This window comes from Capra hircus, chromosome 7 (assembly GCF_001704415.2).
Source record: "Capra hircus breed San Clemente chromosome 7, ASM170441v1, whole genome shotgun sequence".
In the NCBI taxonomy this organism is placed as follows: domain Eukaryota; kingdom Metazoa; phylum Chordata; class Mammalia; order Artiodactyla; family Bovidae; genus Capra; species Capra hircus.
The window spans coordinates 28,544,310-28,566,359 of NC_030814.1; the positions used below are offsets into that span (position 1 = coordinate 28,544,310).

The following is a 22,050-nucleotide window of genomic DNA, read 5'->3' on the forward strand; positions in this document are numbered from 1 at the left end:
TCAGGGATTAAACCCACGTCTGTTATGTCTCCTGCATTGGCAAGTGGGTTCTTTACCACTAGCACCACCTGGAAGCCCATTAATCCTTAGTAAGGCACAATTTAACTGAAAATACTTTTCCCAGTTTGTCACCATGTCTTTCAACTTATTTTATAGTGTCTTGTACAATATTTCAAACCCACAATTTGTTTTTAAAATAGTAAAACACAAATATCCCTTGTCATCTAAAGTCATCAGGTTTCTGAAGATCATTTAAGCCAAGAAGTAGTAACAGGGATGAGATTTACCTTGCAACCTGAAACAACTGAAAACTTGAACAGAATATATGAAAGAATGATTTGTCAAGATTTGGGCATCAGGCAACAAAAGACAGTGATCCCTGAAATACATGAAGCAAACATACAAGCACTAAGACTGCCCCGGCGTATTGCCCAGAGAGGATTTTCAGGCCACAGTGCAGGGAGCCATAACCCAGGCAGAGCCCATAAGATTTCAAATTAAGAAATTTGGAAAGAAATTCAAAATAAGAAATAAAATTAAGAACATAAAACTGGGAATACAGGGAGGCCAAGTTCATTAAAAGTTTGCAGGGCAAAGAATGAGAGAGGAGAGAGCTGTACAGAAAAAGAAGTCTCTCTCATCTTCAGCTAAGTATGAATTAAGTCATGTGCAGGAGGAAACAACACAGGTCAGGAAAACAGCCATCCAAAATGATTGGTGGAAATAATGGTTGCTTGCACAGAGCTCAAAATAATTTGGGTTCCTGCTAGTCATAACTCGAGGCACTGGATAAAGTCCTCACAAGAGCTATGCCTCAGTAATGAGGTAAAATTAGCCCTATACAAAAAAGGCTGCTCTGGTCCCACTTAACAAAACTTAACAGCCAGACTTGAAAAGGATTAAATTGCCTTCAGAAAATCTAACTGTATCTCAGGGCAATGTTGAAGAATATTTATAAGAATACAAAAATATCCACCTCTGAACAATTCACCAATATCTGGCATCTAATCAAAAAGTACCAGGCATGCAAAGAAGCAGAAAAATACAAAACTGAAGTGAAAGGAAAGATCAGTCAATTGAAACTGACTCAAAAATCACATCAGTTATATAATTAGTAGATAAATATAGTAAAACAGTGATTATAATGTAAATTCCATATGTTCAGGAACCTGATAGTAAGAAATATAGACTTTGCAGGTATGGAGTCTGTAAAAAGTACTCAGCTCAAATATCGTATTGCAAAAAGCAGCCATAAACAATGGGTTAACAAATAGGCATGGCTGTATCCCAATAAAACTATTTACAAAACAAATCCGCTAGGCCAGATTTGATTTATGAGCTCTTATTTGTCATCCCCTGAGCTAGAAGACTGAACATGTTAACTAGAAACACTGAAGATTTATATAAAAAAAAAAATCCAAACCAAACTTGCAGAGATAGAAAGTACAACATCTAAGAAAGAATTAATGAAAGACTAGTCATTGAAGAAGACTCATGAACTTGAAGACAGAGCAATAAATCTATCCAAAATGAAACAAGGAGAAGACTAAATAAAAGAATAACCAGAGCATTGGTGAGCTGTGGGGAAACTTCAAGGAGACTAATATACATGTAATTGGAACCCCCAAATGAGAAGAATGGTGGAGGGGTGGTATATAAATATTTATAAAGCTATACAAACCCACACATTCAAGCTTAATAAAACTGAAGCACACAAAACACGAAGAAAACTACACCAAGGCACATCATCATCAAACTGCTTAATGCCAGTAATAAAGCTATTACACATCTGAATTAGGACAGTGTATATATAGTTGGCAAATTCAGACAGCAAGGTTACCACATAATCCAAATCTATTTAGATCTTAAGTTTCAGACAGCAAGTAGCTGAATGAGAGAGTAAGAGATTTATTCAAAATTTTATCCAAATCAACTTCGTTCCTATTTTCAGGCAGAATGTTTAGACAGCAAGAGATCCTGAGGAAGATGATATAATAATGGTTCCCAATGAATTAAGTCTCATAATGTCTGCATCTTTTTGCACTGTGATGTTGCTGCTCAAGAGATGGAGTCTATTTATTTGCCTCTTTTATCTGGCTGACCTTGTAATTTGATTTGACCAAGAAAATGTGACAAAAGTGAATATGAGTTCTAGAGTATAGGCCTCCACAAGCCTCATAGTTTCTAACTTCACTTTCTCAAGACCCAGCCACAATGTAAAGAAGCTTGGGCTGGACAACTGAATAAGACAAAACAGGGCAGGAGTGGTCATAGCCACTAGATGAAAGAAGCCTTGTAAGTGTGTTCAGATGAGACCCAAGGAAGAATGACTTAACCAATCTACAGAATCTTGAGAAATAATAAATCATTCTTGGTTTAAACCATTAAGTTGAGGGGCGGTTTACTGTAGAAAAATAGATTTCAGAAACAAGCTTTTCTCATTATTACTGTCATGTTTAGAAAGTCCTTGCCACTACGTATTATAAAAATATAAACCTATATTTTCCTTAAGTGTTTTTATACTTGAATTTGTACATTTAGCAGTTCAATTTGTTTTGACATATGATACAAAGATAGTATCCAATCTTGCTTTTCCAAATAGGTATCTGGTTATCCTAACAACATTTTAATTATTTCCCCTTTCCCATTGATTTGAATGCTACTTTTACTATATATTAAATATTGAAGACACCATAATGAGACAAATCCAAAGAAAAATGTTTAAACCCACCCTCAAATTCAGAAGCTATTAAGCCAAATTAGTGGTGTTTGTACAAAAACTTCATATTTTCATTGTAACTATGTATGTGAAAGTGAAGTTGCTCAGTCGTGCCCGACTCTTTGCCACCCCATGGACAGTAGCCTGCACCAAGCTCCTCCATCCATGGGACTTTCCAGGCAAGAGTACTGGAGTGGGTTGCTGTAAGTATGTATATGTATACTTTATTATAAATATCATTTTTCCACTTTTCAAGAAGAAAATCAGAAACATGTTTTCCAACACTTTGTCATGGAAATAGTCCTATTATTTACAAAGCTTTTTATATTATATTTACTGTAGTATGAATTTGCCGGTACTAATTAACCTTGGTCTTGTAATATGGTTTCTACATCTCCCTGACTATGTGTTAATCAGATGACCTTAAGTCAGCTCTAATCCAGCTGAAAATACTTCTTGAAAAGACTTCACTACAATCTACAAATATGAGATAAGATTTAAGTCTATTTTTTCCACATTACAAAAAAATGGGGAAAAACAGACACTGTTAAATTCCAATTAGGACTTTGTCAATATGCAGGTCTCCTGGGAGTTTCATGGAAGCCACTGAATTGGATCAATATTGGATCAATAAGCCAGCAAATCTGGAAAACTCAGCAGTGGTCACAGGTCTGGAAAAGGTGAGTTTTCATTCCAATACCAAAGAAAGGAAATGCCAGAGAATGTTCAAATAACCATACAATTGCACTCATTTCAAATGCTAGCAAGATTATGCTCAAAATCCTTCAAGCTAGGCTTCAGCAGTACGTGACCTAAAAACTTGCATGTATTTAGAAAAGGCAGAGGAACCAAAGATCAAATTGCCAACGTCTATTGGATCACAGAAAAAGCAAGGAATTCCAAAAAACATCTACTTCTGTGTCATTGACTAGGCTAAAGCCCTTGTATGGATCATGAAAAACTGGAAAATTCTTCAAGAGATGGAAATACCAGACCACCTTACCTGCCTCCTGAGAAACCTGTATGCCGGTTAAGAAGCAACTGTTAGAATTGGACATAGAACAACAGACTGGTTCAAAATTGGGAAAGGAGTATGTCAAGTCTGTATATTGTTACCCTGATTATTTAACTTACATGCAGAACACATCATATGAAATGTTGGGCTGGATGACTCACAAGCTGGAATCAAGACTGCCGAGAGAAATATCAACAACCTCAGATATGCAGATGATGCCATTTAATGGCAGAAAGTGAAGAGGAATTAAAGAGCATTTTGATGAGGGTGAAAGAGGAGAGTGAAAAAGTTGGCTTAAAAATCAGCATTCAAAAATGAAGATCATAGCATCCAGCCCCATCACTTCATGACAAATAGATGGGGTAAAAGTGGAAACAATATCAGATTTCATTTTCTTGGGCTCCAAAATCACTGTGGATGGTGACTTAGCCAGGAAATTAAAAGATGCTTGCTCCTTAAAAAGACAGTGTATTAAAAAGAAGAGACATCACTTTGCTAAAAAATGTCCATGTAAATGAAGCTATGGTTTTTCTAGTTGTCATGTATGGATGTGAGAGGTGGACCATAAAGAAAGCTGAGCACTGAAGAACTGATGCTTTTAAACTCTGGTGCTGGCGAAGACTCTTGAGAGTCCGTTGAACAGCAAGGAGATCAAATCAATCAATCCTAAAGGAAATCAAGCTTGTATATTCATTGGAAGGACTGGTGCTGAAGCTGGAGCTCCAATACTTTGGCCACCTGATACGAACAGCCAACTCACTGGAAAAGACCCTGATGCTGGGAAAGATTGAGGGCAAGAGGAGAAGGGGACAACACAGGATGAGATGGTTGGATGGCATCACTGACTCAACGCACATGAGTTTGCGTAAACTCTGGGAGACAGTGAAGGACAGGGAAGCGTGGCATGCTTCAGTTCATGGGGTTGCAAAGAGTCAGACACGAATTAGCTACTGAACAACAACAACAACAGAACTGTAGGAAAGAAAAAAGGTTAAGAAGGTGGAAATAGCAAAGAAGCTAATTTCTAAATAGAGTCCCTAGAAAAGTTAGCTTGCCCACAACTTACCTCCTCTCCAATAAAGGTCCCATATCACTCCAGTTGATTTGTTTCTTGAAATCACATCAGTAAGAGATTCACTTCAGTCAATAAGTGTCATCTCTCCAAAATATACAAAAATCTCCAAGATGTTTAAGAGCTTGTCATATATGTGTAATTTGTTCTTTCAATGAATTTTTCTAACAGATTATGGGAATCACCTGTACTGAAGGAGGATTTTTCTAATTATATTAAAAAGCACCTTCATTCTCCCAGATGTTGGCTTTGAAATCTAAAATCATTTTTAATTAAAATTTTAATCTCAAGATAATTCTAAACACGCATGTAAAATAAACATGTATTATAAGAAATAATATAGAAGGCATATCCTCTACCCAATTTCCCCTAACAGTTACATCTTGCAAAACTACTGTGCAAAATTAAAACAAGGATATTGACATTAATACAGTTAAGATACAGAGCGTTTCTATCATAACAAAGATCCCTCATATTGCCCTCTTATAGCTACAGTCATATCCTTCCTACCCCATCCTTTCCTTAACCCTGGCAGTAAGTTTTTTTGTTCTCCAATTTATAATTTTATCACTTTAAGCATGTTATAAAAGGAAATATACATTATGTAACCTTTGAAACTGGCTTTACTCACTCCATAGTCCTCTGATGATTCATCCAGATTGCTGTATCAGTATTTTGTTGATTTTTATTGCTGAGTAGTATTCCAGAGTATAGACATACCAGTTAATGTAACCATTCATCCATTAAAGGACATCTGGTTTGTTTTAGGTTTTGGTTATTACAAATAAAACTACTATCAAAAATTTGTGTACATTTATATATGAGCATAAATTTTCATTTCTCTGGGATATGCCTAGGAGCATAATTGTTATGTTATATGGTAGTTGCACGTTTAACTTTTTCAAGAGACTGTCAAAATTTTTCCAGATCAGTTATACCATTTTACATTCCAACCAGCAACATATGAGTGATTCTGTTTTCTCTGCATGCTTGGTAGCATTTGGTATTGTAAATGTTTATTAAATTACTAGTATTTAGTCATTTTGATAGATGTGTAATAGCCAATAATATTAAATATCTTTTCGTGTGCTTGTCATTTGTGTATCCTCTTCAGTGACACTTCATTTCTTTTGCCTGTTTTCTACTGGACTGTGTGTTAAGTTTTGAGGGTTCTTTATATATATGGGGCTTCCCTGGTGGCTGAGAGGTTAAAGCGTCTGCCTGCAATGCAGGAGACCCAGGTTCGATCCCTGGATCAGGAAGATCCCCTGGAGAAGGAAATGGCAACCCACTCCAGTATCCTTGCCTGGAGAATCCCATGGATGGAGGAGCCTGGTAGGCTACAATCCACGGGGTCGCAAAGAGTTGGACATGACTGAGCGACTTCATTTTTTTTTAATATATATATTCTCAGTAGTAGCCTTTTGTTGTATATGTAGTTTACAAATATCTTCTTCCACCCTGTGACTCTTGTTTTCATCCTCTTAACTGGGTCTTTTGCAGAGCAGAAGTTTTCAAGTTCAAGGAAGACCAAGTTATCACTTTTTTTAAAATTCATTGTGCTTTTTGTCTCAAGTCAAATGCTTTCCCTAATCCTAGATCCCAAAGATTCTATCTTATTTTCTTCCTAAAAGCCTTACATGTTTTACATTTTATCTTTAAGTCCATGATCCATTTTGGGTTACTTTTTGTATAAGGTATGAAGTTTATGAGAAATGCTGGGCTGGAAGAAGCACAAGCTGGAATCAAGATTGCCGGGAGAAATATCAATAACGTCAGATATGCAGATGACACCACCCATATGGCAGAAAGTGAAGAGGAACTAAAAATCCTCTTGATGAAAGTGAAAGAGGGGAATGAAAAAGTTGGCTTAAAGCTCAACATTCAGAAAACGAAGATCATGGTATCCGGTCCCATCACTTCATGGGAAATAGATGGGGAAACAGTGGAAACAGTGTCAGACTTCATTTTTGAGGGCTCCAAAATCACTGCAGATGGTGACTGCAGCCATGAAATTAAAAGATGCTTACTCCTTAGAAGGAAAGTTATGACCAACCTAGATAGCATATTCAAAAGCAGAGACATTACCTTGCCGACTAAGGTTCGTCTAGTCAAGGCTATGGTTTTTCCAGTGGTCACATACGGATGTGAGAGTTGGACTGTGAAGAAAGCTGAGCACCGAAGAATTGATGCTTTTGAACTGTGGTATTGGAGAAGACTCTTGAGAGTCCCTTGGAGTGCAAGGAGATCCAACCAGTCCATTCTGAAGGAGATCAGCCCTGGGATTTCTTTGGAAGGAATGATGCTAAAGCTGAAACGCCAGTACTTTGGCCACCTCATGCGAAGAGTTGACTCACCAGAAAAGACTCTGATGCTGGGAGGGACTGGGGGCAGGAGGAGAAGGGGACGACAGAGGATGAGATGGCTAGATGGCATCACTGACTCGATGGATGTGAGTCTGAGTGAACTCCGGGAGATGGTGCTGGACAGGGAGGCCTGGCGTGCTGCGATTCATGGGATCGCAAAGAGTCGTACACGACTGAGCGACCGTACTGAACTGAACTGAACTGATGAGGTTTAGGTCAGGGTTCATTTTATGCCTATGGATGTCCAAATTGCTCCAGCACCATTTATTTAAATGGCTATCCTTCCTCAGTTGAATTGCTTATGCACTTTTGTCAAAAATGAGTTGGACAAATTTGTGTGAGCCTATTTCTGGATTCTCTGCTCTATTTCATTGTTCAATATGTCTGTCCCACACAAATACCACATAATCTTGACTACTGTGTCTACATAAGAAGTCTTTAAATCAGGTAGACTGATTCCTCTCACTTTACTCTTCTATTTTTTGAAGACTTTTTAATGTGGACCATTTTTACAGTCTTTATTGAGTTTGTTACAATATTGCTTCTGGTTTATGTTTTGGTCTTTTTCGGCTGTGAGGCATGTGGGATCTTAGCTCCCCAGCCAGAGACTGAACTCGCATGTCCTGCATTAGAAGGCAAAGTCTTAACCACTGAAAAGCCAGGGAAGTCTCTATGCTTTTTAAAAGTGCTTCTAGCTATTCTAGTTCCTTAGCCTTCTCCCATTTTTAGGACAATATTTTCTATATCTCAATAAGTCTTGCTGCAATTTTAAGGGAACTATGTAAGCATATATAATACTATTGTATATGCTTAATATTATATTTGTTGCTGAGTCACTAAGTTGTGTCTGACTCTTATTATATATGTATATATAATGGTGGTGTGCTCAATTGCTCAATAGTATATATATTATATATACATATCAGTTTAGATAGAACTGATATCATTGCTATGTCAACTCTTCCAATTTATGAACACAATATATCTGTCCATTATTTAGATTTTCTTTTGAGTTCATTCATCAGTGGTTTGTAATTTTTCAGCATACAAATCCTATGAACGTCTTTTATAAAGGCTCCCTAAATAATTCCAAAACATGCTTATCTTTCCCTTCCATGAAAGTCTGTCAGTGCTATGAAGGTCTACTTGACTCTTGATGTATAAACCTCGTCTCATAACATTGCTTGAGTGCTGTGTCTTATAAGAAAATATTTTATAATTTCCTATATCTTTCCTCTAATGGTAAAGTGTCTGCCTACAATGTGGGAGACCCAGGTTCGATCCCTGGGTTGGGAAGATCCCCTGGAGAAAGAAATGGGAAGCCACTCCAGTACTATTACCCGGAAAATCCCACGGACGGAGGAGCCTGGTAGGCTATAGTCCACAGGGCCGCAAAGAGTCGGACATGACTGAGCGACTTCACTTTCACTTTCACTTTCCTCTAATGATTGGGCAATACCTTGTATCCAGGACATACTCTACAGAAACTGAAATGAAAGCATTAAGGCAATTATTTCTGAAAGATTTATTTTTCTCATTGCAACTAAATCTCTTAGTACTCCTTAGGTGAAAGTACATTTTGGTTATAAAATATTGTTATATATAAAATTAATGTGAATTTTAGTCTCAGAAGTATGTTGATACAAATTTTATCAAATACATGGTGAAATGGTTATTGTCTACCAATAAATGGATATTTCACATTGTGGTAGCTAATCTCTAGAGATAACCCTCCTCCCCCACTGCCACCCTTCTCCTCCCACAATAAGCCATGCCTTCTGAGTGTGCATATGCCCGTATGTGGCTTTCTACCTTTGATTATGAACTGGCCTTGAGACTCAGTTTTGCGCAAGAGAATGTGGAAGAAGCGATGCTGCATGCTTTTCGAGACCAGGCCCTTCAGCTGCCCAGGGCCTCTTGGACTATGTATTCTAGGAGAGAAGGTCACCAGCTAAGAAGTCCAACTACTCTGAAACAGCCATGCTAGAGGAAGCCCAAACATGGAGAGAAATGCAGAAAGAAAAGAGAAGCTTTGCCAGCCTTAACTATTCCAGTCATGCCAACTGAGGTGCCAAACACATAAGTGAAAAAGCTATCTTGGATGTTCAGCTCAGTTGAGCCTTCAAGTGACTCTAGCCTCAAGTTTTGCAGTAGATTTTTAGGCAGCATTATATAACCAAAATACATACTTAAAACATAATCAGTCAGTCACAAGCAAAATAAGATAATGTTTTTTATTTCAGTCATATCCCTAAAGCTATTACTGTTTTATTTGTCTACTGTTGTTGCTTTTTATGGTTTTATTTTTGTTAATTCTTTTACCACTTTTAATTTTATTTCATCACTTATTATAAATTATAATTATCATTAATAATAATAATACAACAGAAAACATTTTCTTTTTGTAGAATCCACTCAAATTGTTTATTAAGATATGTATTTTGAAACATTTTTCAAAGTCAAGATAATGTCTTATTTTTTTTTTCTGTACAAAAATACTACATAGTAGTTTTTCAAAAAAGATTGAAAAATGAATTGATGGGAAATGACTGTTTGGCAAATAATTCAATAAACATCATGCACTGAGTCTACCATTGACCCAGTTAAAAAAATTTTTTTAATGAATATTATTTGGCATCTATTGTCTTAAACTTTTATTCCAATTCAATAGTATCCATTTTAATCCATTATTACCCTAAAACATATATTTTAATTAACCAACAATTACAAATAAAATAATTTAAATAGTTTAAGTACATTTTAAATGTATTTGAGGGCCGAATAGAAAATAATTAGAAATAAATACAATAGTTCTTTAATAGAGTTTTTGAGCAAACTAGGAAAACCTTTTTTAAAAGCCTCCTTTCAAACTTCTCACTGAGCTTTTGCAACGATTTTTTTGCTAGCTTAATGGAATAACAGTTTCTTAAAACTTTAGTGAGTGCTTAATGCAATCTTATATTCTATATGTATCATTAATCATTTTAAACTTTCTACCCTAATTGTTTATATACCTTGTTTGCAAAATCAATTGCTTAAAAAAACCCTTATTGTGACTATCTGGAAAAATTATAAATGTATCTCTACTTACTAAAACTTCAATCTTCCATAACTTTCTTTTTAATTAAAGTATAGTTGATTTACAATGTTGTGTTAATTTCTGCTGTAGAGCAAAGTGATTCAGTTATACATAAATATATTCCTTTATTTATACTCTTTTCCATTATGCTTTATCATAGGATAGTGAAGAGAATAATAGTTCTCTGTGCTATAGGGTAGAACTTTATTGTTTGTGCATTCCATATGTCTGCTTACATCTGTTAACCCCAACCTACCACGCCATCCCTCCTTCAACCTCCTCTCCCTTGGCACCCACAAGTCCATTCTCTATGTCCATGAGCCTGTTTCTGTTTTACAAACAGGTTCATTTGTGTCTTATTTTAGATTCCACATATAGGTGATATCTCATGGTATTTATCTGTCTCTTTCTGACTTACTTCATTTTGTATGATAACCTCTAGTTACATCCATGTTGCTGCAAATGGCATTATTTGGTTCTTTTTTATAGCTGAGTAGTATTCCGTTGTATATATGTACCACATCTTCATCCATTCCTCAATGGACATTTAGATTCTTTCCATGTCTTGGCTATTGTGAGTAGTGATATGAACATAAATGTGCACATCTTTTTGAAATAGTTTTATCTCAATATAAGCCCAGGAGTGGGACTGCTGGATCATACAGTAATTCTATTTTCAGTTTTCTGAGGAACATACTGTTTTCCACAGTGACTACACCAACTTAACTCCCACCGTCAGTGTAGGAGGGCTCCCTTTTCTCTACATCCTCTCCAGCATTTGTTATTTGTAGAGTTTTTAATGATGGTCATTCTGAGTGCCAAAGAATTGATGCTTTCAAACTGTGGTGTTGAAGACTCTTGAGAGTCCCTTGGACAGCAAGGAGAGCAAACCAGTCAATCCTAAAGAAAATCAACCCTGAATATTCACTGGAAGAACTGATGCTGAAGCTGAAGCTCCAATACTTTGGCCACCTGATGCAAAGAGCCAACTCATTAGAAAAGACCCTGATGCTGGGAAAGATTAAAGGCAGGATGAGAAGGGGATGACAGAGGATGAGATGGTTGGATGGCATCACTGACTGAATGGACATGAGTCTGAGTAAACTCTGGAGATGGTGAAGGACAGGAAAGCCTGGAGTGCTGCACTCCATGGAGCCGCAAACAGTTGGAATGATTGAGCAATGGAACAATAATTCTGATGGGTATGAGGTCATACCTCACTGCAGATTTGATTTGCACTTCTCTAATAATTAGAGATGTTGAGCATCTTTTAAATGTGCCTATTGGCTATTTGTATTTCTTCTTTGGAGAAATGTCTATTTAAGTCTTCTGCCCATTTTTCTATTGGGTTGTTTGTTTTTTCTTTTGTTGTTCAGTTGTATGAGCTTTTTACATATAGTATTTTGGAAATTAAGCCCTTGTCAGTTGCACTGTTTACAAACATTTTTTCCCATTCTGTAGGTTGTCTTTTTGTTTTGTTTATGGTTTTCTTTGCTCTGCAAAAGTTTGTAAGTTTGATTAGGTCTCATTTGTTTATTTTTGCATTTATTTCTACTGCCTTAGGAGACTGACCTAAGAGAACATTGGTATGATTTATGACAGAGAATGTTGTGCTTATGACTTCTTCTAGGAGTTTTATGGTATCCCAATCTTTTTGTGCTGGGAAAGTTGGACAGCTGCTGGTAAATCAATGAAGTTAGAACACACCTTCTCACCATACACAAAAATAAACTCAAAATGGCTTAAAGACTTCTATAACTTCTTGATTTGCTTTCTGTTTCATGAAAGTGAATATTTTCTAACTGTTTTAGTAGCTTGGTTTAAAAATTTTTTAAAAACAAGAAAAAGTACTAACAGTTGGATAAAAGGCTGAAAATTTATTTTAGTCCCAATGCATTCATATGTACTTTTAAAAGAAAATCTATAAGTTCATCAGCCAGAAAATATATTATAAAGGGATTTAGCATAAATTAAGCATGTTCAAGAGGTCTGCAGAATAAAGCTGCCCATGGGACATGATGTTAATCAAGTAATTGAAGAAAAACTCAGCATGGCTAAGTTCCTATTTACTAAGCTATTTCTGTGTTCAACAAATGAGAAGATATAAGAGAACAGGTATTTAGGTGACCCTAAAATCACTGCAGATGGTGATTGCAGCCATAAAATTAAAAGACGCTTACTCCTTGGAAGAAAAGTTATGACCAACCTAGATAGCATATTCAAAAGCAGAGACATGACTTTGCCAACAAAGGTCCATCTAGTCAAGGCTATGGTTTTTCCTGTGGTCATGTATGGATGAGAGAGTTGGACTGTGAAGAAGGCTGAGCGCTGAAGAACTGATGCTTTTGAACTGTGGTGTTGGAGAGGACTCTTGAGAGTCCCTTGGGCTGCAAGGAGATCCAACCAGTCCATTCTAAAGGAGATCAGCCCTGGGATTTCTTTGGAAGGAATGATGCTGAAGCTGAGGCTCCAATACTTTGGCCACCTCATGTGAAGAGTTGACTCACCGGAAAAGACTCTGATGCTAGGAGGGATTGGGGGCAGGAGGAGAAGGGGATGACAGAGGATGAGATGGTTGGATGGCATCACTGACTCGATGGACGTGAGTCTGAGTGAACTCTGGGAGTTGGTGATGGACAGGGAGGCCTGGCGTGCTGCAATTCATGGGATCACAAAGAGTTGGACATGATTGAACGACTGAACTGAACTGAAACTATATTTCAGAAAGATAAGCTAAGCAAGGTGTAAAATTCAGTCAGGTTAGCAGAGGTAGATCAGGAGGACCAGTTTCAGATCTCAGAAAGAAAAAATGTAGCGCTGAGGTTTGGAGTCACTGGCTGACCAGGCTCCCTGGTAAAGAGGAAAAGGCCCTAAATGCTCTCTGCAATACACCAGGCTGAAGCTGGTATTAGCTCCACCTCCACCCAATGTAATGCAAGTGTTAATCCTTAAATACTCAGCCTCAAGGGTCCTAACATAGCTTTTACACACTTTCCAGAACCAAAATATTGAAAAGTTTCCTCCTGGTATTCCTACAGCAAGGTGAGGGCAGACAAATCGATGACTGTTCTTCTGGATGTTACTTACTTATAATTTCTTAGGACCAAGTAATTCCAAAGTAGTAAAATAATCTTTTAATCTTCTGAGGTTTCTGGTGCCTTCTTCTTTTGAGTATAAAAATGTATACTAAAACTTTCATTGTACATTAAAGTAAAAAACTAAAAGGAAGGGGAACTATCAATTTAAAAAAGCACAGTGAATAGTAGCTAGACAGGAATCTATATTCTTTGAGTAATATAAATCATAAAACCTCAGTATTAAACCCTTCGACCTACTGAGATGCTTGGAAAGATTATGATGGAAGAAAAATGGCTGTATTATACCCAAGTTAGAAAGTCAGTATATTTCCATTCTTAAAAACCATGATCCCAATGCACCAAGACCTTCCTCCCTAGTAATAATTGATCAAAAGAGAGACATTTCACTGCTTACATGTACTACAGTCAGTGAAAGATCAGAACTTATAAGAACCTGCCAACAAAATACTCCAGACAAGTGCAAAATCTATGAAGTATAAGGAGTATATGCCCCACACTATAAAGGAAAGAAAATCTTACAGCTTTTTCTAAGGCATCAATCAAATCAGAATGAAGTGGCACAGAGAGGATTTTGCTTTATGAAGTGCTGGTTTCCTTCAAGGTCATTCATGGCAGTGATGCAAAGATGTCTGCAGTACTGTGCTTTCAGTCTCAGCTAGAGAACCGCCTAGGGTCCTTAGTTAATGAGTTTACTAGCTGAGTTTCATCTTAATAGAAGCAATTGAGTTCTAAAAAAAAAATTTTTTTTTAATCTCAGCTCAATGCAGTATCTTTCACAGCTATAAAAAAACAAACAATACACTTATTTTAAAGTAATGAATACTAAGTTAAAATAAATGTGACATCCAAAGAGTCACTTAGTATTATTATTACAAACACCAATTTTCTCATTTATTCATCATTCTGTTAAAAAATCTAAAATATATATTTACCTTTTAACAATGAACCTCATATTTGTTGCTCTCCTTTATCCTTAATGATCCCTTTCATTTACTGAATCTTAAATCAGTGAAAGACAATCCAGATTATAAAGGCTATAAAAAGCCTAAACCAATGAATTGTGAAGCAATATTAAAATTAGGCAGCAGATAAATGTGAAAATGTAGACTTAGCATATAATTTTTTTAACTATCAGAATTTACCAAATTTAAAAGGAAAGAAGACCACGGATTACTCTTCATGTTATTCTATTACTATACTACCGAGGAAGTCGAATTTGCTCTGTTAGTCTATCAGTGTTTTTAACTTGATCATCTTGTCTGCCCTTTAAGTGTAAAATTCATCACTAATGACCACCCACATATTTAGTAAGCCCTCTGGTTATATCAGAATACCAGACCACCTGACCTGTCTCTTGAGAAATCTGTATGCAGGTCAGGAAGCAACAGTTAGAACTGAACTGAAGTAATCCATGTTAAACCAGTTTCTCTGATATTATTATTATCCAGTTTAGTTCAGTTACTCAGTCATGTCTGACTCTTTGCGACCCCACGAATCACAGCATGCCAGGCCTCCCTGTCCATCACCAACTCCCGGAGTTCACTCAGACTCACATCCATCGAGTCAGTGATGCCATCCAGCCATCTCTTCCTCTGTCGTCCCCTTCTCCTCCTGCCCCCAATCACTCCCAGCATCAGTCTTTTCCAATGAGTCAACTCCTCACATGAGGTGGCCAAAGTATTGGAGCCTCAGCTTCAGCATCATTCCTTCCAAATAAATCCCAGGGCTGATCTCCTTTAGAATGGACTGGTTGGATCTCCTTGCAGCCCAAGGGTCTCTCAAGAGTCTTCTCCAACACCACAGTTCAAAAGCATCAATTCTTCGGCGCTCAGCTTTCTTCACAGTCCAACTCTCACATCCATACATGACCACTGGAAAAACCATAGCCTTGACTAGACAGACCTTTGTTACCAAAGTAGTCTCTACTTTTCAACATGCTATCTAGGTTGGTCGTAACTTTTCTTGAGGGCCTCAAAAGGATCATCACATTTTGCCCTTTCTCTAAGATCTTCTAGTCACGCTCACAGGACAGGAACTACTCGGCCAAGAAAATCAATGTTAAATTCCAGAAAGGTTCCCAAGGAGGACTTATGCATCCTCTTACAGCACTTCAGGGTTGTGGAAGGAGCCAAGAAACTCTGGTTCTCTTTACATATGTCCACAAAAATGATCCAAATAATGCTATTTAAAAGAATTTTACAGTTTAAAAGTACCATAAAAAATAATGTTTAGTACAAATAATAATATGTAATACTAGTAATGGGGAAAACATACAAAACCTAACAGACCATAAAATGCCAGAAAAAATACTTTCTTTTCTAAACTCTCCTGAGACATATGTCACTGCTTCTGAGAAGTTTTATTCCTTTTGGTACCCTTTAACATAGGGCCTAACACTTAGTAGATAATCTAAAATATCTTCTGAATGAAGTGGTGAGTTTAAAAAAAAAATGAAATTAAGAAAAATATAGGCACTAATTTACTGAGGTTAGTGTAACATAATTTAGTATGTAGAAATAATTACTTAAAGTATACTTAGAGTATAACCAAAATTATTTAAAGTATTCCTTAGAGTTTAGCATATATGTACAATGTTCAAAGGCATTTTTATTTTGAAAAAAAATTTCAATGAAAAATCTGTAATTTGTTTACTCCAAGGTTACTTATAGTACTACTATGCAATAAACTATACAATAATAGAGATGTTTGTAACTAAATATTGTTTATTAAAATAACTACAAATTAACTAAATATATGATATAGTACAAAACCTACAAAATGCAAAGAAGTACAAACTAAATAATTCCTCTTAATAAACTCAGCCATTCAAAAAACATTTAATCCTGCTGTTTAACATGGGTGTTGGATGTCCATTCAAAATATCCTTTAATTTTTTTCACCTACATGTTTCCAGGCACTAAAAAACCCCTAATCTAACTTATGTCTTCTTATGCAAGCTCTTTATATCTTGCCCTCATGGTATTTTCCAACTGCCTGCCTTACACAAAGAGTCCTTGCTGGCATTGGCTTGTTGCTAGTCAGTATTTAGCTCTCTCTTTCTGTAGCTAAGAGAGAGCAACCATCTGCTTCCCACAGCTTTTCAATCCTATGATAGCTTTCTGCTTTTTCCTCTTCCAACTCAGAAACAGAAAGTAAGAGAGAAAACAAAGCATTTTAGGTCCACAAGAAGCAGTAGAATACCCAGGAGAGTTTCCTCCCAATCAGAAAAATGCTTCCTTAGCAACCAAGTTACTAAGGCCAATTAACCACCCTTCTCTATCAATATTCAATTTACATTGAAACCTTTTTTGGTTAAGCTTTTCAGTTTTACAATGAGCTTTCTGGCAGAGAAAAAGTACTTCTGTCTTAAAGGAGCCAGGACTTTTCTCCTGAATATAAGTGTGAATTGAACTTAAAGTGCGAGGTGATTTCCTAACATGATGTAAGGGACTGTAAACATAGAAATGGCACAGAAATTAAGTGCAATCAACCAGCACAGGCCTAAAACGAGAGTGAAACATTTCAGACCAACCAGAGACTGAAAACCCTGGAGAATAAGAAATATGGAAAAGATGCTTTGTAGCTGTCATGGCCTTATACTTGCCTTGTCTGATTTATGTCCTTTCCTCACAACCAACAAAGCCCAGGTTACCACTAAATAATCACAACATCAGTAAAATTCTAGAAAAAAGATGACATAAGAGAGAAGTACAGACAGTATCAAAACCAAGGAGTTTTCTTTCCGACATGAAAGTAAACACTGAAAACTAGTGAGGAAACAGCATTTCAAAGTTATGAACTAACTTAGAAGTAGTTAAAACTATAACACCTTTAAAGTAAAGACGGTGCTTTTATAAAAACATACTCATGGATTGAAGGCAGGAGGAGAAGGGGACGACGGACGATGACATGGTTAGACAGTATCACTGACTCTGGACATAAGTTTCAGCAAGCTCTGGGAGCTGGTGATAGATAAGGAAGCCTGGCATGCTGCAGTCCATGGGGTCGCAGAACTGGAGACAACTGAGCGACTGAACTGACACATGTACAGTGAAAATTCTCCCAAGAGTTCAAGCCATGAGACAGAGGCTACAATCTTCTCACAATTAAATTATTATATTGTATTTCAGTTAAGGTAAAGAACATGACAGAAATTTTATACAATAGGTAATTACTTATCTTCTGATGTTCATTTTCCAGGTCTTAATGAAGCAAACTCCTTTGCTGAATAATTTTAAAGTTTCTTTAAATCCTATATATAATGCAAAATGAAACGATTTGTATATACAATTTATAATAGGCACTATAAATAATTCTTTAGCAGTTTGTTAGCAGCTCTCCAATATCAACATGCAATACCACTATCAATTCAGTTTGGTAGCTCAGTTGTGTCTGACTCTTTGCGACCCCATGGATGCAGCAAGCCAGGCTTCCCTGTCCATCACCAGCTCCCAGAGCTTGCTCACACTCATGTCCATCAAGTCAGTGATGTCATCCAACCATCTCATCTGCTGTTGACCCCTTCTCCTCCTGCCTTCACTCTTTCTCAGCATCAGGGTCTTTTCCAACAAGTCAGCTCTTCACATCAGATGGCCAAAGTATTAGAGTTTCAGCCTCAGCATCAGTCCTTCCAATGAATATTCAGGACTGATTTTCTTTAGGATTAACTGGCTTGATCTCCTTGCAGTCCTAGAGTCTCTCAGGAGTCTTCTTCAACACCACAGTTCAAAAGCATCAATTCTATGGTGCTCAGCTTTCTTTATGGTCCAACTCTCACATCCATACATGACTGGAAAAACCATAGCTTTGACTAGACAGACCTTTGTCAGTCAAGTAATGTCTTTGCTTTTTAATATTGTGTCTAAGTTTATCAATAGTTTTTCTTCCAAGGAGCAAGTGTCTTTTAATTTCACAGCTGCAGTCACCATCATCAGTGATTTTGAAGCCCAAGAAAATAAATCTGTCACTGTTTCCATTGTTTCGTCATCTATTTGCCATGAAGTGATGGGACCAGATGCCATGATCTTCGGTTTTTGAATGTTGAGTTTTGAATACCACTCTATCTCGAAACAATTCTTGCTATTAAATCATAATACAGAATTTCAGAACTTGTTTTGTTTTCTAGTGTTGTCACTTAACCTTCACAAGACTCTTCAATCCTACTTTCTCATAGATTTATTCCCAAACAGTGACACTGCCTTAAGGATGCTCTGATAAAAATTCACATTAGTTAGTCTTTGGTTCCATTATCCTATGTGATCCTCACAACCACCCTGTGAGGCAGGGATTTACCATGCTCTTTCCCAGGTGAGGTGTTTGATGTTGAAAAAGAGTGGGGAAAGGAATGTAAACTTTATGAATCGCCTACCATTTTTTCAGCCATAATCAGATGCCTTCTTCCATGACATCATTTAATAGATAGACCCCCAAGTCCCCACTTCCTGACTCCCTCAAATATTTGGAATCCATGTTTACAGATAAGGGATTTGAGGCTCACAGAGGTTTAGTCACATGTTCAAAGTACATAGTTAAAATAAGTAAAAGCAGGCATTTAAAAACAAATTTGCCCAACTCCAAAGCCGTTGTTCTTTCAACCACGCCACACCACCTGCTACCCAAAGCCCACAGCAGCAACGTTATGGTACTCTCTGAATCCCTTCGACTGACGTTAGCAATCATCAAGGATTTAAGTAATATTTTCTAAACATGAGTCATGAGCTCTTAGGAGATTCCAAAATCAACTGGTGGACTTCAGCCAGCATTTTTTAAAAAATAAAATAGAGCAAAATAGATTAATAGAGTAGGTAGATCAAAAAGAATAAGAATTATTTCTTGTGAACCCTGGCTTCAGATACGTGTCTGTAGTATGTACTGGGTCCTGATGTAAAATATATTTCTTATTGTGAGTCTATATCAACAGTCTGAAAGCCACTGGTCTCAGAGGATGGTCTCACACAGACCTGGAGCATGGGAAGACTTATCAAGGGATGGGAAACTACTGAATGCTCAGCTCTATTCATTTAAAATTAACATCAGGAAACACAGACAGGAAGCCCCTTCTCAGACAAGGAAGAAAAAGGATTACCTAGAATCAGCATAGGAGGAGGATGCTGATTGTATAATTACATACCTCCTTCACAGCAGCTCCAGTCCATCAAGCAGATAGTATAGTTTATTTTTTACAGCACTAATTATGTAATTATCCATAACATTAAATCAGTTCCACCTGATTCAGTCTATCAGAGGTTTCCTGAAACGTTCATTTGTTTATTATTTTTAAAAAGAACACTAAACTACCAATCATCTTGTATGTAAAACCAGTGTGGAGGCTGGCAAACTTTTCTTGAAAAAGATCTGTCAAATATGCCACTTTTGGCCCTTTGGGATAAATGGCAACTGAAATTTCATCTTAATATACCTTGGTGCTTCTACAAGCAACAGATTTCAGACCTGGTTATTTCCATTTATTTTAAGATAAAGTTATTTTTCACCCTTAGGCACATAAATATAGAGATAAACTTTAACAAATATTCCTGGCCACTTCATTTAATAAGTACCATTTGATAAACAGACAAAAATTGATAATGACAAAATATTTAACATTGCTAACTTTTAATAGTACACTGGAGAGAGGGGAAATTTTGGATAGTTCCATCCAGAAAAATCAAGATATAGGCTCTATTAGTTTCTGACAGTTATATGCCAGGCACAGTTATCACTTTGATTCAAGTGATCTAACCAGGACAATGCTTGGAGTCTAGTAGCAAGGTTCAGAATCACTATGTCAATTTGAAAATATTTTGTCTCTCTGTAAAAATAATTTATCCACATTTTTAATAAAAGCCTCTTTAACACTGAGCATTTCAGGCCCTAGCTGAAAAAATATTGGAACCTACATGGGTCTGATTAAATAAGTAGCAGTATACATATACAATTGTCCCTAGTTCTGGGCAATAATTCTGTAGTAAAATCACATTCTATATAATAGTCTGTATCTAACAGTAAAAAAATCCTGCCAAGTAGCTAACTTCATTCAAGCTAAAAAAAATCAACTAAAATTCAAGCTAAAAAAAAAAAAAGTCTTTCAAACATCCAAAGATTGCCATCTTCCATGGTATTTCACATCTCCATTTCAACATTCAATTTCTTTAGACTGCTGTTGAGTCCTGCATAGACTATTATGCTGATGGGTATTTCTTTCACTCCAGAAAATATTTTTTAAATTAACCTTTTCAATTTAACTGAGGAGGACTTCCCTGGCTGCCTAGTGGTTAAGACTGTGTGCTTCCACTGCAGAGTGCACAGGTTTGATCCTTGGTCAGAGAACCAAGATCTCACATGACTTGCAGTGCAGTCAAAAATAATTAAACAAAAACAAACAAACAATTTAACTAAGGAATAAAAGGAATTTTAAATATAATTGATTAAAAAAACTTTTGAAAACTCAAATATTTTAGATTCTATTTAATCTTTTGTGAGAGCAAATCTCATTATACTATATTCCAATGGATCCCTCTCCACACATGGAGTTTCCACAGATTTCCGAAAAAAATAAAATAAAATAAAAGGAGGAGGAAGAAATACTAAACAGTGGTTTCACTTTCATTTATTTTAGATTTGATTATAAAATCAAGATATCCTCATAAAGTTTGAAACCTCCAATTAATCTATTAAGTTTCTTTTTTTAAACCTATATCATGGAGAGCAACTCAAACTCATTTTTTTGTAAATGGGAGAAATAATTAGAGTAATTAAAATAATACACTAAGTGTTCTTCCTCAGAAATAACTGGTTCCTTTTAGACCTTTACAACCGGACAGAAGCATTTCACATTGAAAATCAGATTTTCATACAGAAAATATCAGCTCAGCATTCTCTCAAGTACGTATCTGCTGCTAGAAATGATCATACTTTTGACTTTTAAAAAACTTCAATATTAGAACTATACATAAAGAAAGCTTTGTGATATAACTCACTGCTGAGTTAAAATACAATGGGTATAGCAGGTGCCTTAGCCTTAGCAAAGGCTTTTCTACTGGCTTGAAAAATAGAAAGAGAATTAGTTAACTTGATTTCTCTCAAAAAACAGATTCTCTCTTTGCTCTGCCACAGCAAATACAGCACAGAGAATTTCAAAGTTAGGAGTAAACTTAAGAAGCCTTTTAGGTTATATGTTCTCACTAAACCTAATATTTTCTCCGAATTTTGAAAAGTGATATTACTCAGGTACCGAGAGCCTAGAGAAGAAAGATTTGAGAGAGTATGGGGCATGTTTCTGCTTCCATATAATACTTCTTGATTTCACAGCTGAACACTAAGGTCTTTTAAGACCACTCTCCCACCCCAAGATTTTATCAAATAGTTTTAGTGCTACATCTCTGTATGTGATTTCTGATGAGTTCTAAGAACAAGTAAACACACATTTCTGTCAAAGCATAGTTAAAGAAATGTAGTTTGTATAAGTACTATATCTAGTGCAATAGTCCACAGTTTTATTAGAACTGAAAATCCGAATCAGACCTGACTGATTTTCAGAATATCCTATACTCTCCTCTCAAACACACCACTCCATGGCATATATGTACACTCTAAGTTAAATAAAATTTACTTTGCCTTTGAATATTTTCATAATATACCACAAGAAAAACACAAAATGGTATTGTGGGATTGAGGTTTGCTGTATTAATAGTTATTTACATTA

General features: G+C 36.3%; 1 protein-coding gene and 1 non-coding gene across 4 annotated transcripts in view; one reads left to right on the top strand and one right to left on the bottom strand.

The window, feature by feature from the left end:
* Positions 1 to 22,050, bottom strand: part of ATG10 (autophagy related 10) — a 277,175-nt gene that overhangs the window by 165,531 nt on the left and 89,594 nt on the right. The gene's annotated exons all lie outside the window — the stretch shown is intronic.
* Positions 5,997 to 6,068, top strand: TRNAC-GCA. Its single transcript has one exon. It is a non-coding gene; the product is annotated as a tRNA-Cys (tRNA).